Raw genomic sequence first — 16,751 nt, 5'->3', positions numbered from 1 at the left:
CAAGCAGACTCAGGAAAATGCTTAGAGCAATGTCCCTGTCCCTAATTTTAAGGCAACCGTCAGTATCACAAGAAAGTTGGGCACAACAAAAGCTAATGTTTATTCAGTCTGACAGCTTCAAGTACACAAGAAATAGTCTAATAGTCAGAAATTAAAATTTTCTTTCCTTTAAAATAAGTTTTAAGGAATGTTCTAGGTCTGTTGGTTTATGTTAGGCATACTCAACCTTTTCTATGACTTCACAGAGCAGTCCCATAATAAAGAGCGAGTTTTTTGGCAGACATTTGCCAAACTTGGGAACTGTACTAATTTGCTAACTGTGAACTGGTCTTTGTTCTTCTTTCTAGAGATAACCCCCTTGCTTTCAACCTCTACTCTTGCATCGTTATTCAACTCTTTGCTCTTTGCTTTCCTATTGAGACGCCTTACTAAAAATTCTGATGTATGTGAGTTTAAAAAAATTACTTACATAATGATAAGGATAATCTTTCCTTTGAAATACTTTTCCATTTTCTACCCCAGAGAAGGTCTTCTAGCTGTAATTTTAGTCTTTGTTTTACATTTATCTATTTCCCTTTTCACACTTTCCATCTTTATTTAAAGAGTACTGGTCCCATTTTTTCCTTTTAACACAGATAACATTAAAAAAATACATGTTCACTGTAGAAAGATTAAATTTATAGAAAATTTATGTAAGCTAAAAGAAGGAGGATAAAATGTACAACTTATATCACCTGGTGAGTGCTATTACATTTTTGGTATATTATCTTACAGAATATTAATAAATAAGTGTATATACCACATATAAAATGCAAAATGGATAATACTAAACTCTTCTACCCGTTTTCATATAACTTTTTATGTTAAGAAATACACCTTCAGTATCAGCTTTAATGCCTGAAGCACATTTCAGTGTATGGATAGGCTGTGATTTATTCAATCAGTCCCTTACTTTTGGATATCTAGTTTGTTTCCAGATGTTTTTTAAACAATGCTGAAACATCCTTACAGCTAACTTTTGCCATAAAGCAATCTCAGTTTTTGGATCCTTCATAAACTTCTACCACTTTTATAGTATCATTCATTTTAAATTTGTTGATGTTTTCAAGTGGTTTGTAAATTTTGAGATTCAACTTATATTTTTTCTATATGCAAGTGTTTTAGCTTTCCTTGCAAAGAGAACACTCAAGGCATACTTCCTCGTGATTAAACCCTGTGGGCTTGCTCCTGGGTATCCTGGACCTGAGTAGTAATGCTTTATATATAAGATATTCGAACACATGTGTTCTTTATTGCTTGCACTTACCAGTTCTAACTAATCACCCTCAGTGATGGTGTGGGAGGTTTTAGCACAACTCACAACACCTGTTTGTGCTGCAGGTAGAGGAAAATGAGAGAGAAGGAGGGGCTGGTCAGTAGTGGGCTCCCCTGCTTCCAGCTTGAGAGACCCTAGCCCCTCATGGGTAGTAGCTCTTCAGTAACAGATAGTCAGGGCTCCTGTGACTCTCTCCAAGTGTCTGCCCCTTTCTGTTGTGATAAAGAAGCTTCTCTTATGAGAGCACGGGGCTTTGGCTGACACTTTATTAATTAGGAAAGATGTTCTTTGTTTTTTTTTTTTTTAATTTAGTGCACGTATATTCAATGTATACAATACCAAGCCTTCAAAACTTTAAATCCTCCTAGCCTGTGTCGGGGGGGAAATCTTCCTTCTACTGTCTTAGGCTCTGTGTCTGAGCCTGAGAATTAAACTCACAGAAGACAGACTAACAGGAAAAATCATATACAAATACAAGAGTCCTAAGAAGTATGAAGACCTGAAGAAGCAGGTAGGATCAAGAACTTTTATATTTGTTTTCTGAAGCAACGAATTGATAAATTTGTGGAAAAATGACAAGACAAAATGATGGGGCAGTAAACTGTGGGATAGTGACTTGGAAATACATGGGGGAAACCAAGGGAAGATAAGCGTTATTTTAGTAGGTTGTTTGGATGGAACCATTTTGGTATCGACTCTCAGTTTCAGATTAGAAGAATGTTCTCCTCCTTCTGGTACAGAGAGGGCACCTTTCTCCCTGGAAATTTACTGACATGCTTTTAAGGAAAACGGGGGAGGTTGGAGAGCCCTTCCTGCACCTGCTGTTTTTTAAGTGCCTTCAGCTCAAAATAATCAGTAGACCAAAATGGCACATTTTGGAGTTGCATGTTCTGAACTTGCCTTGCCTTCAAAAACATCGTATGCTCTTAGAAGCCACTGAAAAAATACCCTAAAAATTCAATTTATGCTAATTGTCAATTTAACTTTTTCCAAAATAATTTGTTTACAATTTAGAGCCCTAATAAAAAAACTTAAAACTAATCCCTTAGAGAATCCTTTTGCTAGGGAAAACATGGTCCTTTTAGTGTGATTTCCTATATAATCTGAGATTTCAAGGCAGTGTGCTTAAATTTTTTGAGTGGGTAACCCAAACTGTTTTTTTTTTTTTTTTTTTTTTTTTATGGTGCGCGGGCCTCTCACTGCTGTGGCCTCTCCCGCTGCGGAGCACAGGCTCCGGATGCGCAGGCTCAGCGGCCATGACTTACGGGCCCAGCCGCTCCGCGGCATGTGGGATCTTCCCGGACCGGGGCACGAACCCGTGTCCCCTGCATCGGCAGGTGGACTCTCAACCACTGCGCCACCAGGGAAGCCCACAAACTGTTTTTTAATTTTTAATTTAATTTAATTTAATTTTGGTTGTGTTGGGTCTTCCTTGCTGCACGCGGGCTTTCTCTAGTTACGGCGAGCGGGGGCTACTCTTCGTTGTGGTGCGTGGCCTTCTCACTGTGGCAGCTTCTCCTGTTGCAGAGCACGGGCTCTAGAGCGCAGGATCAGTAGTTGTGGCACACGGGCTTAGTTGCTCTGTGGCATGTGGGATCTTCCCGGACCAGGGATCGAACCCGTGTTTCCTGCATTGGCAGGCGGATTCTTAACCACTGCACCACCAGGGAAGCCCCGACATACTTATTCTTAAAGACCTTAAGGTTTAGGGGAAGGTTATTGCTGGAGCACAAATAATTACGATACCAAGCAAATACAAAGGCTTAGGAGAGGTCAGAGAGTGAAAGATTCCATTCATTTAGGAAATCAGAAAAACTTGCCTGAAGGAGGCATTTATAATGCACTCGGAAACAAAAACAAAACTTTACTAGGCTGGAGTGAATTGGGAGAATGTAGGTGTGGGCTTATGTGTGACCAAAGGCACAGAGGTAGGGGACTACCAGGTGTGTTTAGGAATCACTCAGTTTTTCCAGAGGGCAATGGCATGATGACCTTGAGGGTAAAGCTGAGGCTTTTGTATTTGGTTTTTGAGGCAATGGGAAGGAGGAATGTTGTGGTTGGGCTATGTCTGAAGAAGACAATGGTGCCTACAATGGACTAGAGTGAGGAGGCAAGTCACAGTGGTCCAAGAGTTAAGTTTCTTTTTTTTTTTAATTGTTAAAAATTTTTGGCTGCGTTGGGTCTTTGTTGCTGTGCATGGGCTTTCTCTAGTGGTGGCGAGCAGGTGCTACTCTTTGTTGCGGTGCATGGGCTTCTCATTGCGGTGGCTTCTCTTGTGGAGCACAGGCTCTAGGTGCGCTGGCTTCAGTAGTTGTGGCTCGCGGGCTCTAGAGCACAGGCTCAGTAGTTGTGGCACACGGCTTAGTTGCTCCGCGGCATGTGGGATCTTCCTGGACCAGGGCTCGAACCCGTGTCCCCTGCATTGGCAGGCAGATTCTTAACCAGTGAGACACCAGGGAAGCCACAGGAGTTAGTCTTAAGGAGAACCTGAACGCAAACTTTGGCAGTAGAACTCATCCCTGGAGAGAACCTATGGTATTGATTAAATGGTTATGTAGGAGTGACAGCTATCAAATGTGGGGACAGGAGAATGACAGTATCATTAACAGAGATAGAGAGGTCAGAAGGAAAGGCTGGAATGGGAAGAAAGGCGATCATCTTGAAGAAAGGCAAAAAAGGGAGATGGGAGGGAGAGGGAGAGAGAGAGCAAGAGTTGAGAAAGTGAGAGTTGGAAGAAAACAAGGGAAGGTGGGCAGGTCATCAACATCCATTGAAGGGAAGATGAAGGGGATGAAGCTTGAAGTGGCCCCTGAATTTGTCCATTAGGAGAAGGTTATTGGCAAACCTTGGGAGATTTGTTCCAGTAGAGCTGTAGGTGTAGAAGGAGAACGAAAGGAGTTGAGAAAAGAATGGGTAGAGACAGTAGGGAATAGCTCTTTAAAGAAGTGTGCTTGATAATGTGTTTGTGTTTTAATAAAGTTTTACTGATAAAGGATAAAAAGAGTGAAGAAAATTGAGGAGAGAGCAGGCCTCATTTATTCATTCAGTAATCTTTTCTCAGCCCACTGTGTGCTCTGCATGGCACCAGGCAATGGGATAAAATAATCAGCAAAACAGACATAGTCTCTGCCTCATGAAGCCTGGAATAGGGAAGACAGGTTATTTATCAAATAATCCCAGATATTTAAATACAAACTCTGGACAAGTGCTATGAAGAAGTACACGAGGCTATGAGAGACTGTGAGAGAGAACTCATCTAGTCTGGGTTGTGGTGCCAAAGGCATTGGTGAAGAAATGAGCTGACAGCTGAAAAGAAAATAAGTGGGGCTGTGGAGAGAAGGCTGGAGGGAACAGCAGAACAGTGTGACGAGCCCTGAATGGGGGCGTGGCAGGAAGTGGGGGCGTGGCTGGACACGCAGCGCCTATTGCAGGAGCCAAAAATAGTAGAGATTGGAGGGGAGGCTTTCCTTTTTTGTGTCCTAAGGTAGATTAAAAAGGCAGATTGTGGATGTGAATGGCAGGGAGCAGCCAGCACATGCAGAAGGAAAATTGAAGATTTCAGGAATTGTCTTGCTTTATGCCAGGTTAATAATATAAGCCAGTGATTATTAACTCTAAAGGCTGTTTTCTTTTACTGAAGAGTTTGAAGTATATGTTTCCTGGGGACTACTACTGAAAACTGCAGTTTTCAGTAGGTGTGCCTTGTTTTAGGGAGCAAATGTACTTCTGGAGAATTGTGGCTAATTCACATTTTTGTAAATTGACTAATTTTAAACACAGCAGGGAGTATGCTTTTTAAAGGAAACCTATGGTGCATCCTTTCATAAAGTACAGAATCTTTTTGGAAAACCAATGTGTTTTGTAAATCTCTCCTTTAGTGGATGGGGTGAGGGCACAGGTATGCTGAGAAACACGTATGTTCATATATACTTAGGATTTGACAGTAAGCGAATAAGGTCTTTTGAAAACAAGAGCAGCATTTCTTCAAGTTCTTTGGTCTGTATATATTTTAGTAGGAAGGTCCACCCTCTCTGTCATTGTTCTTATTTCTTGAAAGCTTGTTGATATAAACAATGTCTGGTTTCATTAAAAAAATTTTTATTGATGTATAGTTGAATTACAGTGTTGTGCTAATTACTGCTGTATAGCAAAGTGACTCAGTTTTATATATATATATATATATATACACACATTCTTTTTCTGGTTTCATTTTAATTGGACATCACAACTTCTTGAGAATTCTAGGGAGGTATTTTCAGAAGAATGGCACAGGTGTCTGTATTTTTTAAGATGAGCACTTTTCTTTTTTCATTTTCTTCCTGAGTCATTGCTCAGAAAAAAAAAATGATCTCCTTGATTACTTATTCTCAGGGAGTTGATGTAATGGTGCTACCACAGTTCGGTTCTGATGTTGTGGGATTGTGTTGTTGAGGATTCCAGGGTGACATTTTGTAGACGTTACCCTGGAGATTGATTGTGCTGTTTTCTTCTTCTTTTAGTGTAGGTTTCTAGGTCTACTTGATCTGGAATTTATTTAAAGAAGAGGAACTTTTTCCAATTGCTTATCTTCCTCTGAGAATCAGAGATTTCTAGGATCTTATGTCTAGTCTAGGGTTTGGTATGACAGATATTTATGTCTGATGCAGAATAAAACACAAAATATACTTAACCTTTATTCAGCCTGCATTATAAATGTATAATACATGCTTTCAGCCACAGTGAATTATATTAATAGCCTGTTATTGTAAAAATGTCGAGTATTTTCTGTCTCTTGGAATGATTATTTATCTGCTAAAAGTATAGGGTTTATTTTAACACTCTTGACAAGAAGAAGTACCTTCTAGTGAACTGTTACTTTTCAAGCAGGTTTTTTTTTGATATCTGTCAAAAAAAATAGCTATAGAGATGACACAGGAAAAATGTCTAAATAGTACATATGATCTAGAATTGCCCCTCTCCCCATTTGGTTCTAGAGAGAGTATATAGACTATATTTACTTTATTTATAATTGCACTAATACATTGATTTCACTGTCTGTAAGCAGGTTTGCCCTTGAAAGAGAACAAATGAAATGCTGTTTACATGTATGGAAAGAAAAATACCCCCTTAATTTCCTCTCCATCCATGTCCATCTTAGAATACATTCTTCCTGGGAACAATATAGTAAAACACTAGATTAGAGATTCTGAGACATCTTAATTGATGCTTGACCTGGACATGAATGCTGTGAAGAATTAATGTGAGAAGTTGCATTTATATTTGAGTTTATCATGCTGCAAACTTCTATGAGCCTCTGCTCATCATCCAGTGTTCTAGATATAAGTAAGTATTCAGAATAATCTTTGATTTTTTTCTTACATATAGTTGAACATTGTAGTTATTTATTTTTAATATTAAAAAAAATCACACCATTTCTTCCTACCATTAGGAAGCCAGGATTTGGATTACTACATCTCTCTGAGTCTGCTTTCTAATTTAGGCCAATTCCTTCGCAATCTTTCCTGTTTATTGTTGCCAGATTCCTGTTTCTAAACAACAATTTTTGATTCTTTTCTGGAGAACTCACATTTGGTGTCCATTGCCTATGACTGTAGAGTATTCATTTCAATCCAGCTTTCATAGTTCCTGTGACCTCATTTTGTTTTGATATTCCAAATGATCTCCATTTATTCAAGAAAGAATCCCCTTGATCAGTTTGGAAGTCTTGCTGATACGCTGGTGTCCTTCTGCCCATATAGCCTTCATGCATTTCTAAGTTCTTATCTTTGCTCATTCTGTGCTTTTACTTTTCCCATAATGCTGGATGGCTCCTGTGTCCATCCACCTTCTCCTCCCAGTGAACACATACCTCCCTCTGGGTGTGCTTGAGTGACTCTCCCCATGATGAAATCAGGGTGTTGGTTTCTCAGCTATCTTATCTCAAATGTTGTTGGACTGTATCAGAGTGTATTTATATCTAAAAACCAGGGCAATTATCTTTAAATCCAAATAGGATTTGGATTTAAACATGAATGAAAGGGAAACCAAGGAGAGGAGCCTAAGTAAAACTGAAGAAAGACAAGTGGGAGTTTTTTGAGATGGTTGCTCTGGGAAGAGGGGGATGGAAGCCAGGTATACACTTCTTCCCGATCGTCAGGGCTGATCAAGGTCTGTGGTTCCTTGTGACAAAGCGTTCCCAGGGAAAGCTCACCTGAGGGTGGCAACAGAGAGGTGTAAGACATCTGTGAGTATTTTTTTTTAAAAACATCTTTATTGGAGTATAATTGCTTTACAATGGTGTGTTAGTTTCTACTTTATAACAAAGTGAATCAGCTATACATATACATATATCCTAGTATCTCCTCCCTCTTGCATCTGTGAGTATTTATATTGGTCTTTAGTCATTCACCTTCCCATAGTACCTCCCTCCTCCCAACGTCAGGGGCCCAGTCCTACCTGCTGAAATGTACAGATGTATTTAGAACTGCTGGCTGGATTATGTAAAAAGGGAAGTAGAGGGAGGTGGTGTGTTGAGGGGTCATTGCATCTAAGCTTTGATTCCAGCTTTTTCCATCCAGAAGCTTCATCCAACAGGATATCCAGAAGCAGATAGTTTTTCCATCTACCAACTCACACTATCTAAACTCACAAGAGACTGATGTATAAATCACAATGTCAGCTTGTTCATTGACAGTGATGGATTTTCCTTTCTCGGGACCAGAATGCATCTATTACTAGGTCCTCCAGAAACCAGGAAATCTGAAGGAGGGACTAGGGTTGCCTTGTGAGCATGCTATCAGAACAAAGAGCAGTAGGCCATTTGAGGAATACTTCCCTTTGTCCAGAGAAAAGTCTGTGAACTCTACCTACCCCACAAAAGAAATTAATAATGTTAATGTGAAGAGATGAATTGAAACATGTGCCTGCTCCTCCACAAGAATCAGAGAATAGCAATTTGGCTTGTAGAATGCTGGATGATAAAACTTAGGGAAGGGGTCAAGGGGAGGTCATAATAAAGCCGTAAAGTATTACTTTGCAAAGAATGCAGTACAACTTATGTTATAGGAGTCATAGGAATTTCCAATGGAAACAGGTGGGCTTATGTTTTTAAAAGAATTTTTTTGTGGTGTTGAAATGTTTTTGATTTTAGATCTTCTGGGAGAAGCAGCTGCAGCTTCTCCCCTCAGGGGAGACTGAGCTAGATATTCCCTACTTTCTGTAGAGTTTAGCTACCTCAACAAGGCAGCAAAAGTCACTGACATTGAAAGGCTGAAGTGGCAGAATTGCAAGACAGAAGAAGGCAGAGAAGGACACTGACCCAGAGAGCAGTTGTGGATCCTGAGAGAAGGAGTGGAGTGAACACTCCTGGTGATAGCATTGGGAGGGGGCGGGTGAAAAGTTGTGGGATGTAAAGAAGTAAGAGGAGGGGTAGTGAATGAGGATGGCACAAGTGCCTTTGAATGATTCAGAGAGCATCTGTGTTGGATGGAAAAGCTGAGCCCCGGAGGTCTGCCCTGGTTGGTATTCAGAGGGGAGAGTTGCTGACAAAGGCAAATGCCCCATTTCCCCTACAACCCTAGCCATCCCCCAGCGAACTTTGTATGACTTTGGAATAGTCACTGAAAGTCTTTCCTTTAAGAACCCTTTAAGCTTTCATTCAGGTCTGGACTGTGTTTGCTGTAGGGAAAATTTGGTAAGACTGTAACTAAACAGATAGAAGATCTTTCTCAGATGGAAGCTCCTAGTCAAACTGGCTTAAATAAAGAGGTAATGTATTGATTTATATAATAAAAATATCCATTGGCATCAAGTGAGACTTGAGGAAGGGCAAGTCTGTCACCAGGATCCAGGATCCTGCCCTCTTTTGGCTCTTCTTGCCCCTATGTTGTCTGAACAAGTGGCTCCTCAGGGGTCCAAGTTCACATTCACCCTATTTCAAATTCAGTGGAGAAAAATGTACTACTTCCTGTTAGACACACAGCAGATTCTGGGGTTCTGTCTATGGGATCATGCCTGGTCACTGTGCTTACCCCTAAATAATTACGCAGGTGATTAGGCTTTTGGATTGGACTTGGTTCACTGGTAACAAGTGGGCTGAGTATGGGGAAGGATGGCTTCCCAAGGGACGGTCAGAATGAGGAGTGGATGCAGGGCAAGAGGAAACGTCAGTACTCACTACACTCCTCTCTAGAGACATGGGTGGTTAGCAGCCTCGCTCTCAGTGTGGATTACCTGGCACAAGACTCTTGTAGCTGTGGATTAGACAGAACTGGAGAGTCAGTAAAGTCTACTTCCCCAACTTCTTCCTCCCCACAAGATTTCTGGGGACAAATCCTGTGGGGCAGGAAAAAAGTCTACTACAAAGGTTACATAATGACCTTAGTTATTAGTTGAGCAACTACTTTGTGCCAGGTACTATATTAGCATTTTATATTAAACTTAATTCTTAATTCTTAACAAATTCTTAACTTCTTCTTAAAACTTAATTCTTAACTTAATTCTTCAAATAACATTGTGTTTTAGGGACTGTTATAGTACTCATTTTAGAGATAAGAAAAGTGAAGATAAAAGAGACTAAAATGATCTACGATAATATAGCTGGTAAATGGCTTTATTTTTCTAGAGTGCACTATAAATGTATTTATTTGCTTGTGTACTGTCTGTGTCCTTCACTAGATGTAAGATCCATGAAAGCAAGGACGTTGTCTATCTTCTTCACCACTGAGTTCCCAGTGCCCAGAACAGTGCCCAGAAAATAATAGGTGCTTAATAAACACTTCTTAAATACTTGGAAAAATAATAACTTCTATGATATCCGAAAGCCTTATCAGAAAATAAGTGAAAACCAAATACTTAGTCATTTGTAGCTTTTATTGCCCATTTCACCAGTTTCAAAACATTCTTGAACTTTACATTTTCTTTGACACTTACCCCAACTCTACCCAGTGCCCTGCAGTGCAGGCTGTCTGCTCAAGCCAAGCAAACTTGCACACTTGTTATTGGACATGTACATACGTGTCTCTGTCTGTCTGTGACTCAACTGGAAACTTCTGCCCACTGCTCTTATCCTTAATGATCTGACTATACCCTGATAAAAAAGTGCTCATTGATAAATCTCTTAATATTGAAATAAGATCCTATTCCTTTAAAAACATCCTTGAGACTGTCAAAGCTGGGCCATCCTTTGAAAAGCTCAGATAAGTTTTTTCTGTGTTGGTAACAGCAAAACTTTGAAGTATTCTTAACTAGTCTTTGTAGAGTTTTGATGGGGCAGATAACTGCGTTCAGATATTTAAGGAGCTGAAATGAAGGCGATGGAATAGGTATTTGTGTGATTCCAAAGTGCAGAACTGAAAACTATTGGGAAGCAATATGCAAAACAACTTTCAAATAATTAGAACTTTGTAAATGGAACAGTCTATGAGTATACTGAATTCATCATCACTGGAGGCATTTGAGCATGATACAGAGAGGATTCAGTCATCCGTTGAAGGACTGAACTAACGATCACATACTCATAATCTGTGGGTTTACAGTTCCTCACTATGACTGGCCATTCCTGGATTGTGGAGACTTTGGAAAGGGTTGAAAAGTGCTATAGTATGCATAAATGTGATATTTATTTTATGTAATATTAAAGTTGAGAAGCTATTGTTAAGAGTAAGTATGGGCATGAGATAGCATATAAAAGCCAGAGTGAGAAAGGGAGCATGGGAGAGGGAGTGGAGAGAGGGAGGGAGAGAGAGGTGCAGTCTGTATGTAAGAAACAGAAGAACACACACTTCAGCATTCAGCTTTTGGTCCTTATTTACAAAGGATGTATTTTTTTTGTATCCACTTTGGCACCATTATCGCGGCTGTTGTGGGAAGATACTATTTTCCCTAAATATGGGAAGTAAAGCCTAATTTCTAGGGTTTTTCTTTTGCAATCAGTAACACCTGGGAGAGTGACATGATTTGTGACAGGAGCAGTATGGAGCCCATGTCAGCCATGTAGGCCAGATTCTAGCTTGTGTTGTATCTTGTATACTCAGCTCCAGAGCACTTTGTAATCATTACCTGATCTTCATGGCATCCCTGACAGGTAAACAGTGCCATTCCCAATTTGAAGATGAAACAATGGAAGTGATTTAAGGCCCTAGGAATGAGTTTCAGGGCTACCAACAAAAGCTTAACTGCTTTGGCTGTCAGTTTTATGCTTAAGTTCCGTATTAACACTCTTCAACCAGTGATTCTTGAACTAGCATTGGTCCACAGATGTGCTTTCTGCCAGCCTGGGCGGGTCTGACATTGCACTGGAACTATTGATACCATCCTGGCAGCTGGAGAACTCCCCAACATCTTTGAAGGTCACAAGGATTGCCATCTCTTGCTTTGTTCAAATGTCAGTTGCTCGTTAAGAATGTTTAATCCTGTGGTTTCTGGTCCCTGATTCTTTTCCTTAGAATTCTTCTCTAAGCCTGAGTATGTTTGTGGGTGTATGTGTGCTTGTGTGTGTGTGTGTGTGTGTGTGTGTGTATACATGCTTGTATATGTGTATGTATGTGTGTCTGCATATGTACCTGTATATATATATATATATATATGTCTGTATGTGTGTTTGACTATGCATGTGTGTATATGTGTGTACGTCGTATGTGCCTGTATGTGTGTGTGTATTATACTATCCTTGCTTTACCTCTACTTCTGCTTCATTGCTTTACTATTTGCAAAGACAGACTGAACTTTTTTCATTATATCATTCTGCTAGCAACCTTCTGAATACTAATAAGAGAAAAATTATTTTTTCCTGGGAAAAATATTGCTCTGTATCCTGACATTTTTGGCAAGTCGTTTTCTACTCATAATGGGAAGTTTTGATAAAGTGAATTATCTTTTGTGCAGGGTTGTTTTCCTTTGTATTTCTCTGTGCCTACCATTCTCAGTTTTCTATTAAATTATTATTTTCTCTGTATTACTTTACAAGTTGTAATTGCTTTGTTATCAGAAAGTGAGAGGTAGGTTCATTTTATACTTTTATCACCTAGTGTCTTGGTGAATGAATTGTAGCACTCCTCATTACCATAGCTTTGTTCTGCTCAGTTTTTAATGATAATTGCCCTTGTCATTTCTTGTACTATAAGCTATAGAAACCTTCTAGTTAAAGAAGAGACAGATTAACAAGTCAGAATATATTTTTGAAATGAATTGATAAGGAAATTTTGTGTTTCATTTAAAAGCATTAATTAAATGACAAGGAGCTCATGAAGCGAAATAAACAAAAGATGGACAAATTACACTCTCAGAGAAAGTCCAGGAAGGAGGCACATGGGCATGTGGTTAATTGAGGCAGAACACTATCTTTGTGGATCTGGCTCTTCATGCTACCATCCCCCAATTTATAATCCTTTCAAATTTTCTTTCAACTTTATTTTCTGCTTGGGTGCTCCCTAGATGTCTCTCCTTTAAATGCCAGACTTCTTACTGATTTTTTACTTTTTGATGAGAAAACATATATTTGTATATTTACATTCAGAGTTGTTACTCTGAGCCTTCACAGGGGCTGAACTTGTGCAAGCCAAAAGGTCCACCCTTCCCTCTTCTTTCAAATAGGGGTATTGCCTGCCAAACCAATCATCTAATCAGGTGAAATCTACAGGAGTACTTGGTGAAGTGTGAAACAGTTATGTAGCTGTGTGGTGGAGTTGCTCTGTAGAATGGATAAAGAGATCAAGGAGCAGCAGAGCAAGGATTTTCTTGCTCAGGATTATCATAGGGTGAATTTCAAACAAAATCGTATACTTTGGAAGCAGAGTCCTACTTTATTCCTCTTTGATTTAAATCTTCTGTCTACCCAAGCTTTGCCACTCTTGCCAGATTCTGAGCTAATCCAATTCCAAGACCTTACTTTAGAGAAGAGGTAGGGACCCTCATCCTATGTTCCTTTTGCCATTTTGACCAAGGTCAGAACAATTTATACCTGCCAAGTTCAACCAAAATAAAGTAGTTAAAAAAATTATTTTCCAAAAAGCCAAGAGAAAGCATCCTAGCATTTACAAGAGCATACAGCTGAGTACATTTGTAATTTTTTGATCCATACTTCACTCTGTCTAGTTGCAGATGAGATTTGGCATTCCTGCTTCTAGCCTGAAGTAGATCTGTATTTTTTTTTTTTGCGGTATGCGGGCCTCTCACTGCTGTGGCCTCTCCCGCCGCGGAGCGCAGGCTCCGGACGCGCAGGCTCAATGGCCATGGCTCACGGGGCAGCCGCTCCGCGACATGTGGGATCCTCCCAGACCGGGGCACGAACCCGTGTCCCCTGCATCGGCAGGCGGACTCTCAACCACTGCGCCACCAGGGAAGCCCAGATCTGTATTTTAACTACTTCCATATTCTAAATCCTATCCAAGGTGTCTTGCCAGGCCCAGTGTAGGTTGTTTTTTCACAATGGAAGGTTTTGATAAAGTGAATTCTCTTTTGTACATTTGTTTTCTTTGTATTTCTCTGTGCCCACCACTCTCTCAGTTTTGTATTATTATTTTCTGTGTATTACTTTACAATTTGCAATTGCTTTGTTCGTAATTGCTTTCTACAAGAAATTGCTTCCTTGTTTTCTCCCAAGGTGTGGGTAGATAGATCTGCTTCTGGGTCAGAAAGATATTTTCATTTTGGTTTGTAAGGATTCTTCTGAACGTTAGTTGATCCTCCTTACCTTTGAAGAACTCTTGCATTCAAAACTGCATTTATACTGTTCTGAGTGTTAGTGCTATTATGGTGAATGACATTCACTCTTCCGTCTCTAACTCATAGCATGGAGCCTAATGCATATTAGGGTCTCAGTAAATATTTGTTGGATAAATTAATTGAAAACATACTTTCTATTTTCTAGGTATTTGGAGTCAGATGGAAGAGCTTACAGTTCAGAGCTGTGGGCCCCTGGAATTCCTGTCCTCACACTTGACCTTTTCCCTTAAACTTGCCTCAAGCTTACTCACTAGATGGTTCAGGCTTGTTTAACTTTTTGATGGCACTCAGCAGTTCTAGCTAACATCTGGAGGTAGTTCACGGTAGGGGATGTGTGGGCCAAGACGATGCCAACTTTCCCTGTAGTCCAACTGTAATAAATTACTTCCTTGCAGTAACCAGAGGCAGACTCACACTTCAGTCTGTGCCTCGTTCGTTACATGTTTGTTTCTGGTTTGAGGGATCCCTCCAACTCTCTGCTCTTTTACTAAGCAGAGATGGTTGTTTTGTCCCAAGCCCACTGGTTGGGTAAGATGTGCATTTTACTCTCCTAGGTCCCAGATCCTCTCTGCTTTTTAGGTACCTTGGGAAAAGGATGATCCAAAATCACATTCTTACAGTTTTAAATTTTCAAAACTACCTTTTTCCCCCACCAATGAATATGGTGTCACAGTTAATGTTTGACATTTGAATTTAGATATTCGGATCCAAAACTAGTGCCTTTTCCATGGTATAATACTTTTGAAGATTTAGTGACTTTCAGAAATATGTGATTGACTTAGTGATACTTACTATGGTACTTGATTATTTATCATTGTGTTAGTTAATTGTATTCTAAATCAAATTTCTCTCTTTCCTTTGGTGGCCTAAAAACCTTGTAAGCATTGTCTATACATATTTTTGCCATTTCATTCTTCACCACTTCTTCCAGACTATTGCAGTCTGGCTTTTATGTCTATCACCTTTACTCAGGTTGTAATTGTCCTAGAAATTAACAAGCCCCATGGTTTTGAGTGCTGTCTTCCTGGGACTTTCTGTAGTACTGGGGGCTGATGCTCTATTTTCCCTTCTCGTGGCATCAAATACATGGCACTATTCAGATGATACTGTTATATCTTAGGTAATTCCTTCAAACATTTTTTTTAATTACAAAAAAATTTCAAACATAAAGAAGTGGAAAAAATCGTATAATAAATCCCTGTTTACCTATCAGCCAGTTTCAGTAATGGTTAATACTTTGTTATTCTGAATTTATATACTTCCCCATACTTTATCTTTCACGGGGTTAAAGCAGATCTCAGACTGCATATCATTTGAAATATAAATAATTCAGTATGTATCTCTAAAACATAAAGACTTTAAAAATAACCCTGATGGCATTAGCACACCTAAGCATTAATGATAATTCCTTAGCATCATTCAGGAATCAGTCCGAATTTAATTCCCGTGTTTATGCCACTTATTCTGGAATATGAACCATTTGTCTGTTAGAATTTTCTTTACACTGGATCTGGCTGATTGAAAACTTGAGTGTCTTTAATATGTTCTCTCTCTTCCAATTTTTTTGAAAACTAGTAATTAGATCTAGAGCAGCACTGTCCAATAAGAATATAATGCAAGCCACATATGTAATTTAAAGTATTCTAGATACTGCTAAATTCCCCTCCAAAGGGGTTGTACTATTTTGCCTTCTCTCCAGCAGTGTATGAGAGTGCTCATTTCCTTAGAGCCTTCCTTAGAGCCTTGTACTTTAGGACAGTACTCCTAAACTGTCAAGCATAAGGGTTATTGTCAATCTGATTTGTAAGAAATAGCATCGCAGTGTAGTTTTAACTTACACTTCTCTTACCAAGAGCCAGGTTAAACATCTTTTCATTTAAGGGCTATTTCCATTTCCTCTTTTGTGAACTGTCCATACCTTTTCCCCATTTTCTGTTGAATTGTTGATCCTTTTATTCTCAATCTCTACAAATTCTTTATATGTGAGGAGTATTAGATCTTTGAGTTTGATATAAATAAAAATTGCAATATTTTTCCTCAGGTCCTTTCTTAAACCTTTTCATCTGGCTTTCCCTTCTTCTTCATCCCACCTGTAGCTCCACTCTGTGGTTCTGCCATCATACCTCTTATGGTTGCTCTTTCTATCCTTTTCCTGCTGAGCTCATCCATATCAAGAACTCAAAACACATCTATCCAAACTGTAAGCTTTTCAAGGAAGGGACCCACGTTATATTAATTTTTGTATTTCTAGCACCCAAAGTAGTGGCTAGTTCATGTGAGATATTCTTTGTTTTCGAACCTCTCTGTTGTGATACTCAAAATGTATATGTCTAACCTCTACTTGTACTATGCATCTTGGTTCATGTCATTCTTACCACCTGGAATTTCCTTCTTTTTTTGTTTTTCTAGATCTGAACCAATTAAAATTTTATCTACCTTTCAAGGCTCATCTGTGCCACTTCCTCTGTGAAAGCTTTCCTGTTTTCCTCAATGTTATTTCTCCTTTCTTTGAAATCTTTTACAGTTTATGTCTTTCTTTTGGTTCTTACCATGTGACCCTTCCCCTTACTTATATTCTTTGGGAAAGAGCCTGCAAAGGCTGCAAAGAAAAGAATAGTTGTTGAATTAAACTGAATATGAATGATGTGTTCTTTATCCATTTTGTGTATTTGTCTTATTTTTCCTATCTAAGTTCCCATTATAAGTTTCCTGAAGGCACATCAGATCAGACTCA

Source organism: Pseudorca crassidens, chromosome 3 (assembly GCF_039906515.1).
Source record: "Pseudorca crassidens isolate mPseCra1 chromosome 3, mPseCra1.hap1, whole genome shotgun sequence".
Classification (NCBI taxonomy): Eukaryota; Metazoa; Chordata; class Mammalia; order Artiodactyla; family Delphinidae; genus Pseudorca; species Pseudorca crassidens.
This window is presented reverse-complemented; position numbering follows the sequence as displayed.